The sequence below is a fragment of the Gymnoscopelus braueri genome, assembly GCF_963280865.1.
Source record: "Gymnoscopelus braueri genome assembly, chromosome: 2".
NCBI lineage: Eukaryota > Metazoa > Chordata > Actinopteri > Myctophiformes > Myctophidae > Gymnoscopelus > Gymnoscopelus braueri.
Genome location: NC_137604.1, coordinates 35,283,523 through 35,293,591, shown reverse-complemented (window position 1 = coordinate 35,293,591; position 10,069 = coordinate 35,283,523).

Here is a 10,069-nt window from a genome sequence, read left to right as displayed (position 1 = left end):
GGTGGGTGGGGTTCTGGCGGGGGCGTAGTAGATGCAACAGGAGCTGCAGCGGTGGGCGAGGCTGAGAGTGGCAGACAGAGTGGAAGAATAATTTGATTGAGAAAGGTGAAAGGGGCCCGTACAGTATAGAGACTGTCTGGCATGAAGGCATGACCACACACACACACACACACACACACACACACACACACACACACACACACACACACACACACACACACACACACACACACACACACACACACACACACACACACACACACACACACACACACACACACACACACACACACACACACACACACACACACACACACACACACACACACACACACACACACACACACACACACACACACACACACACACACCCACACACACACACACACACACACACACACATTACTCTCTCTCTCTATCGCTCTGTCTCTCTCTCTCACTCACTCAGCTAAATGGACCTAGGTCCTTTTTAACATTCTCTTAGGGGAGTGTTAAAATGCGTGTACACACACACACACACACACACACACACACACACACACACACACACACACACACACACACACACACACACACACACACACACACACACACACTAATCTAATTTCTTCTCATTACATTATGTTGCACTTCATACACCAGTAGGCCTGTACCATGCACACTGCTATGTCTTCCACGGGTCAGGGTCATCGTTTCTCACTACACAGTAAAATTCTCATGTATCCATTTGTAACTCTCCAGATGCCGGGTCCATGTTTACTATTTACAATTTAGGTTTAGCAGACGCTCTAATCCAGTAATGTCATAAACATAGAATGCAGAGAGACAGTGTATTAGAATCTTTAATAGTATTTCAATGTAATCTTTACATTGAAACCATGGGATACCAACTAAACAATGTACCTGGCATCTGTTTAAAGAACATGCTATCTAAATTACATTCTTAACATTGTGGTCAAGAAAAACAAGCCTGGCCCGGACGGTTGGCGTAACCGTCTGGGCACCTAGGCTGGTAATCCTAGCCTGACAGCGTGTCTGTCGCGGGTTCGACTCCCGATCCCGACGACCTTTGCTGAGCTTTTTGTTCTCCTCCATTTCCTGTCAGCCTACTGTAATCTATCAATAAAGGCAAAAAGACAAAAAAGATATCTTAAAAAATAAAATAAAAACAAGCCTAAGTTAACAAAAACATGAGAACGAATGACCAAGATATGTCTGCATGGTAGCCATATCTTGGTAGATCGCTAGCGTCACCCAAGTCCATGTGGTTACATTTGCACGCTCTCAGGTAAATTAACCCATTCACTCCAGGATGTCAGATTTCTTTGGCTATTATATATTCAAAAATAGCAGATCTACAAGCTCACCGTGCTATGAGCTTGTAGATCTGCTATTTTTGAAAAATCTTGAATATTTGTGCAAATCTTTGAATATATGTATATTTTGAAAGCGAACATTTGTAACTCAAATCTTTGCTTCTGGGGGTCCCTGGAACAAATACTTCAAGATGGGAGTCCGCGGCCAAATACATATCTAAAAATGTTTTCTATATGTATATATGTATAATATGTTTGCTAACTGTATGTTGCTATATCAGTGGTGCTCCATATATGTCAAGGACCACCCAAAATTATATGTATTTGGCCGCGGCCCCCCATCTCAAAATATGTTGTTCCAGGGACCCCCCAGAAGCGATTTTTCCACACAAAAAAAAAGATCTACAAGCTCATTGCTATGAGCTTGTATATCTGCTATTTTTGAATGGCCAAATAAATCTTAAAATGACACAGATGCGTTCCCGGTTTTAATGGGTTAACTCTCAAGATTTGACTGTGTATACTGACTTGCAGCACAGAATATCCTGAGATGCCCTCATCTTATCGTCTCATCTTATCGTTGCTGTCGGAGGGGGAGAAACCTCTTATCTCCATATTCTAACTTGTGTTTTTTCGTAAAATGTAACGCCCTATTGATCATGTGTCACACAAAAAAAGCACAAGCTTGTGGATCTGCTACTACAAATGCCATAAACGATGTAAGGACCACAGACACATGCACGCACATATAGTAGGATATACGGACGCGTGCACAAAACGCTGCATTATACAGTGTAAAACCGAATGCAAATGGGAAGTGGCTGGTGTGGAAGGAATAGATTTTACACTGATCTCATTTACATTGTAGATTACTCTTCTGTCATTCTGTCAATACCACAGACACGTGGCTCTTTTAACTGCAAAGACTCTCTCCTCACGGGAGTTCTATCGGGCCAGCTTCAGACGGGACAATAGCGGTGTATTTTGAGTCTGTACTAGGTCAGGATATTAGGCCCCATCGCTCAGCCTCTAGAAATAATGTGATCTATAAGCCATTACACAACATACTGTATGAATTCCTCATCCCACCATAGCAACTTTGGTTTCTCAATCTGCTGAAAAAGCCTTTTTTCCCCTTTCTTTTTTCTATTTCTCTTCCAGTTCTCTCACTGGCTCCCCAATGGCCACAAGCAGCGACGGTCCATCAATGAGAGAGTATAGAATATGTAAATCCCCCTATAGTCCCCAGCACACATTTTACAATCATACATCTTATTTATTGCAAGGCCGTGAAGGTGCTAAATCATTTCTGGCACCACAAATTATACTGGATGGTGTAGAGGGCACACGTACATGCTGTGCTGCATGGCAAATATGTGATATTCTATATTATTTTGGATCTAAATTAGAGAACAATAAGTAAACACTAGAAAGGTGCATGTGCTCAATCGAATGCATATTTCCAGCCAGGAAGTGTGTCCAGTGTATGACGTCAGCTATCTATGACATGACTCCATACAGTATTTGGGCAAGGTCTCAGCCAAATCTCCATTGACTTCCAGTATAAAAGTAAAGTTCTAAAAAGTAAAAAAAACACTTCACAATACGTATATTTTGTGGAGTTACTACTGGCAGCGTGCACAAGACATTTGGCTCAGTGATTTCCAATATTTGCTGTGGATAAACAATCAATCAAACACAGACAGGGGTGAAAACATAACGTCCCCACTTTGCCTTTGGCCTGGCATAGATAAACAGTAAAGAAACAAACAAACAGACAATTTGTAATGAAATAACTTGTGCCAAGACTACATGAATAAGTTGCAAGATCAGACTAGTTTACAAACACTTCAGAATTCTGCTGTAAAAAAAGAAAACCACACAGTTATTACGTATTAGTCTTTGAATGCAGGCCATTTCAATGGCATGACAAAACCTACAGGGAATGTGAACTCAATTCAAGAGGCTAAATTGTTACCATTCCGTTGGATACCTCCAGCAGAACAGATGCACTCCAGTGGTTCCAGTGAAAGAGCAAAACCCTGACACAGCTTTAAGGATTAAGGAAGTGGAGCAGAATGGAGAATTGAGACACACAATTACTATTACATTGGCCCTGGAAGTGTGGCCTCTAAAACTCAATTTGCCCTGTGTTAACCCCAGCAATGACTGACAGAGACCAGGCACTGGTGATGGGTGGGGGGAAATGTGGCTTAATGCCTAATTTATGCTTTGTCACGCACCAAACATAGCACAATGTGCGGATGCGACACATTGGGGGCTTGTAGATCGGTTATGTTCGGTACACAGACACGATCGTATGATTTAAGTATAAATTGTGCTTAAGAGAATAGGGAGGAGAGGTGTGTGGGGGGCTAGATGCCAGTAGCCCACAGGGGTCCCTGAAAGGAGGTGCAACAAGATGGTGGCTGAGAGTTTTTACTGGAATAATGGGCTCTCCCAGGAGATAATTGGAAATGTTTCTTTTATCTAGTATATTGCTACATTATATTTAACTTTTCTACTGGTTTATGATCAAAATCCTATCTGCTATATTTAAACAACATGGGGTGATAGAATTCAGAGCTGCTGCCTGGGTGTCCGATACCAAAAGACCCACACACAAATAAATATTGACTATATCATCAGGGTCGCCTCGACTACAAAAATGTAATTGCAGTGGAGTGAGCATGATAAATTCACTACCACCATAAACTGTGGATAACCTTATAACTCACTCCCTGTGATCTAACTACTAAAACAGTATGCATGTCTTTCTCACACTATCGGTCATCATCCTTATTTACTCCGTCACTATTCTCACTGACAGACATCAGTGTATTACAGACTCTCCTCACTGACAGATGTTTCTGAATCACTTTCTTGTTGACCCAAATCACTTACTTTCTGTAAAAACTGTCACTCATACTAATTGGGTGTCTGTGTCTGTATACTGTACGTGCAGTATTATTTTCTCTATTACTGATGTTACACTGTAAGCTTTATGGTTTTCGGGTACATTTGTTTGAAGAAACAGAAAAACAAGAACTGCAGAAGCAAAAATAGAATGAATAAATCCCAGCAAGCAGCACACGGTTTTTGCCACGCAACACCGCCATACGACGAAGTATGAATCTGGCTTAATTCAGCGGCGTGAAGGAAAAAGGAAAGATAAAAAGAAAAAACACAGTGGGTAATTCAGTGAGGAGGGAAGCGAGGATAAAAAAAATAACAACTGGCTTGTACTGTACACTTGCAATTGAGAAGATTATTAGCGATTATGAGGTGAACAATTCTCTGCTGAAATGCTGTCGCTTACAGCCTGACAAAAAGGAGCAATTGTTTAATCCAACACACAGAACATATAACATATATATATATAATATATATATATAATATATATATATATATATATATATATATATATATATATATATATATATATATATATATATATATATATATATATATATATATATATATGTGTATATATACAGTTTTTATAAAAGTTACTCTCAACATGTCATGACTTTCCAACACATCCAGTTGCTGTACATCAAATTTAAACCTTCAACCAAACTTTGCCTCTTCAGACAGAAAAAAAGCTAGTGTCAGCGACTGCTTCAACATAGGTCAGAATTATCCACTATTCGCCTGACAGTACTACAAATGTATGCTGCTCCCCTTTCAGGGAGGCCCAGACATACAATATTATGGAGTTACATTTGTGTCTTTATTAACCAAACAAAAGAAAAACATTTGAGAGAGAAAAAATATAAACAGAGCAAAGAATAGTTTTGAAAGAAAACAAATTAAAACAGCAAGCAAAAAATAATAATTTGTAAGCAAAGGAAATTATATAAACAGAACAAAAAATATTTTTAATTAAAACAAATTAAAAACGCAATCAAAACAATATATTTGCAAGCAAAAAAATATAAGATTTGAAAGAAAATAAAAAATAATTGAGAACAAAACTTTTAAAATTCAAGAGTAAAAAAATAAGGAAAAACGGTTTAAACTACATAAAACAAAATACTTAGTAAAATGTTTGGGTAATAAAATGTGTTGTGCTAAATAAAATGTTTTTAATGTTTTTTTTCCTCATTTGCGAATGAAAGTTGTTTTTTCTGATTGCAAAATGCCTTCTCTCTCAAAACCTATGTCTTTGGTCTCGATTTTTTTTTTCTCTCTCTTGGATTTGTTTGTTTGAGGGGTTAAAGTTCAGAAGGCGGGTCCTACGCTGATAGATGTAAGACACCTCTCCATTGGTCACTTGGAGTCTGAGTGACAGCTCCCCCTTCCTTATGTAGCTTGTTGAATGCAGGGATGGAGGTGTGTTACGGCCAGCATGGTTTTTTGATTATTATTATTATTAGCAGTTTGCAAAAAAAACAAAAAAACATGAAAGTATAATGCAAGGTCAGCTAAGAGTATTTAAAACCTAAGAAAGATGACTTGTTTCCATTGGGGTCCTTTGTACTCAATTCATAGAGACATTTAATGACAGACAGATATACACTACTATGCAAAACATCATAAAAACAAAAACAAAAAAAATATGTACAGTGAACAGTTTGAGTAAACAGATTGATGGAATACTTTATTAACAGTAGGATACAGAGGTACAATTGTACAATGATTGTTATAAGGATAACACAAAAAGGCTTGTTTCCAATTCCAACCATTGTGGTCCTCTGGGACTGAGGTCAGAGCTCCATTCCAGCTCTGGACGCTACACTATTCGTTACAATATTGAGCATTTTAGGCTATTAGCAATTCAGATGATTCCCTAATGTTAGGTTTCTGTTCTACTTACAGTTTGTGATCTGTATTTAAAATTGTTGTATTGTTGTTACTGTTATAGTAGGCCAGTGGTTCCCAAACTTGGGATCGGGACCCTCAGAGGGGGTCCCCAGATTAGCTTAATGGGCAGCATTGTTTTCTCTCTCAACAGTAAACAAACCAACCTATACAGTATAAGTGTATACAGGGTAACACATTTCTAAAGTGACAATTTAATGACTTTTAAGACCTTTTTAAGGCATTGTGCGCTTGTAGTTCGGCTATTTTCACAATATTTATCTGTGGAACCGAGTCAAACTAAATCTAATGCCTGGGTCAGGGTGGGTGGTCCCCACTTCAAGTATGATTATTTTGGGGGGTCCCCAGTTCAAATATGATTATTTTAGGGATTCACAGCCTCGGAACCCTTTGAAATTATAAAATAAAGCTACATTATTTTATGTTATATTCGTTATTCTAATTAAGGCAAGGCTGAAGTGACTGGCCTATTGGCCAGGCCCATTCCAGATAGACTGCTTTGGAAACGTTTCGTCTGATAGTGTGCTTCAGGCTGTGAATCCCTAAAATAATCATATTTGAACTGGGGACCCCCCAAAATAATCATACTTGAACTGGGGACCACCCACCCTAACAAGCACTTGAAATTGTAGGCATTAGATTTAGTTTGACTCGGTTCCACAGATAAATATTGTGAAAATAGCCGAACTACAAGCGCACAATGCCTTAAAAAGGTCTTAAAAGTCATTAAATTGTCACTTTAGAAATGTGTTACCCTGTATACACTTATACTGTATAGGTTGGTTTGTTTATTGTTGAGAGAGAAAACAATGTTGCCCATTAAGCTAATCTGGGGACCCCCTCTGAGGGTCCCGATCCCAAGTTTGGGAACCACTGGCCTACTATAACAGTAACAACAATACAACAATTTTAAATACAGATCACAAACTGTAAGTAGAACAGAAACCTAACATTAGGGAATCATCTGAATTGCTAATAGCCTAAAATGCTCAATATTGTAACGAATAGTGTAGCGTCCAGAGCTGGAATGGAGCTCTGACCTCAGTCCCAGAGGACCACAATGGAAACGAGCCTTTTTGTGTTATCCTTATAACAATCATTGTACAATTGTACCTCTGTATCCTACTGTTAATAAAGTATTCCATCAATCTGTTTACTCAAACTGTTTACTGTACATATTTTTTTTGTTTTTGTTTTTATGATGTTTTGCATAGTAGTGTATATCTGTCTGTCATTAAATGTCTCTATGAATTGAGTACAAAGGACCCCAATGGAAACAAGTCATCTTTCTTGGGTTTTAAATACTCTTAGCTGACCTTGCATTATACTTTCATGTTTTTTAGTTTTTTTTTGCAAACTGCTAATAATTCAATCAATCAAAAAACCATGCTGGCCGTAACACACCTCCATCCCTGCATTCAACAAGCTACATAAGGAAGGGGGAGCTGTCACTCAGATTCCAAGTGACCAATGGAGAGGTGTCTTACATCTATCAGCGTAGGACCCGCCTTCTGAACTTTAACCCCTCACACAAACAAATCCAAGAGAGAGAAAAAAAAATCGAGACCAAAGACATAGGTTTTGAGAGAGAAGGCATTTTGCAATCAGAAAAAACAACTTTCATTCGCAAATGAGGAAAAAAAACATTAAAAACATTTTATTTCCCAAACATTTTACTAAGTATTTTGTTTTATGTAGTTTAAACAGTTTTTCCTTATTTCTTTACTCTTGAATTTTAAAAGTTTTGTTCTCAATTATTTTTTCTTTTCTTTCAAATCTTATATTATTTTGCTTGCAAATATATTTTTTTGATTGCGTTTTTAATTTGTTTTAATTAAAAATATTTTTTTGTTCTGTTTATATAATTTCCTTTGCTTACAAATTATTATTTTTCGCTTGCTGTTTTAATTTGTTTTCATTCAAAACTATTATTTGCTCTGTTTATATTTTTTCTCTCTCAAATGTTTTTCTTTTGTTTGGTTAATAAAGACACAAATGTAACTCCATACAGGTCAGGTAGCTTATTGTGGGCCAGCAAAGTTGAACAAAACGCAACATGGCGGAAAATCTTGTCAGGTGGAAATGAGTTGCGTAATGATCCAAGGAATCCAGGGGAAAAATACGGTTCAAGTGTTATAGGAAAAAATATGAATCTGTGGCCTTTTATAGGCCAGTTTGAAAAATGTATTTCTTCCATGGCCCTATTTTGCACCCAAGTCGCGTTACCCACTATTTGGAGCGCAAGGGGCGTTCCCGTGGCTGAGTTGCTATTTTTCCACCAGCCTTATCCCTAAAACACCTGCGCTACCCCTTACATTATGCAAAGGTGTGGTTTGGGAATTATATTAATAAAACCAATCAGCGTGCTGGATGTCATTGCCTTTAAAGAGCCGGCTGTGGTATGCCTTATTCCCAGTGCTATCACTCTCTCCAGCTCTACCCATGGACATTGATTGCCTTGGAATAGAATAATATCACAGAATTATCACTCACACATTGCTGGTTATAGAGAACTTTAAATTCCAGCAATTACTTCTGTGTTCTGGATTAATTAAACTGATGGTCTGGTGTGGTCTGGTGTTATAGCAGATCAAACAACATTTTATTTGTCTTTGATAAGCTTAACTGGCAACTGCTGATAAAAACCCAACTTATCGACACAAGGAATTAACAGTCACACTTTTGTGGATTACAGTAAAATTGTAATGACAATCACCTTCACAATCACTTAATTCAGAAGTGCCGGTGTGCCGACTCTGCAGCCACATTGAGGCACCTACAGTATGTAATGTAAGACACATCCTGACCTTTGCATCATAAGCTCTAGCCTTTGATTGCCTTTGAATACAACCATATTTGATACACATAAGTATCACCCATATGTTACTGATTATAGAGAATGTTATATTAGTGTAATCCGTTCTTCCTTTCCTGCGCAATGGAGTAATCAAACTGAAGTGTCTGGTTTGGGCGTCCATTTGTACACTCTCAGAGTCCTTGAAATGGAAAGGTTTGAGAACCACTGTAAACTAACTATATGCATTCCGGTGTTTCAGCCCTGCACATCCATTCCTGTGCTGTCCTGCCCCGCCCAGTGATCCTATTCTGTCCATTATCCAGATCAGTCACACTCCTCTGCCCTGCCCTCAGGCCATCCTCCTGAGGTCTCCCTGGCCATTTGCCCCAGATATAGACTTAATTTTTACTAGATTGAGTGGGTCGACAACAGTATTGGGCAAGTTACTTTAAAAATGAAATATATTACATATGACCTATTACCTTCATTTTAAAGTAATATGTTACGTTACAATATTACTGTCTTGTGAAGAGTATTATATTACTTATTACTTATTGTCTCCGCCAGGCCGGACGGCTGAAGGCCGGAGATTATGTTTTGTCCGTCCGTGTGCCCGTCCGTCCGTCTGTGAATAGCTAATCTCCGGCACTATTGGACAGATCGGTGTGAAACTTTGAACGCATACTACCTGGAGGGCAAGGAAGAACCTCTGACCCAAATTTTCTAGCGCCTGTTATAGCGCTACCAGGAGGCCGGATTTTGCTAAACACATTTTTGGATATTACTCCTACAGATTTTGTCCAAACGTCATGCAAATCGGTACACATTATCTATGGTCATGTGATCAGGACGTATCTGTCCGATTTTTGGGCGGTGAAACCGCCCCTATATGTGAGGTTTGGATATTTGCACACCAAATCCTGCGCTGTGATTGGCCACAAATGTACCCCCCTAACCCTGCACCGTGATTGGCCAATCACAGTCTATTCAGGACTGTGATTGGCTAGGGAAACATGACACATGTGCATAGCCCTATATAAGAAACCATAACTTAAAAAAAATATAAATGTGTTTTTTTAAAGTTATGGTTTCTTCCATCACTTCTTCCATCACTTCTTCCATCACTGTGATG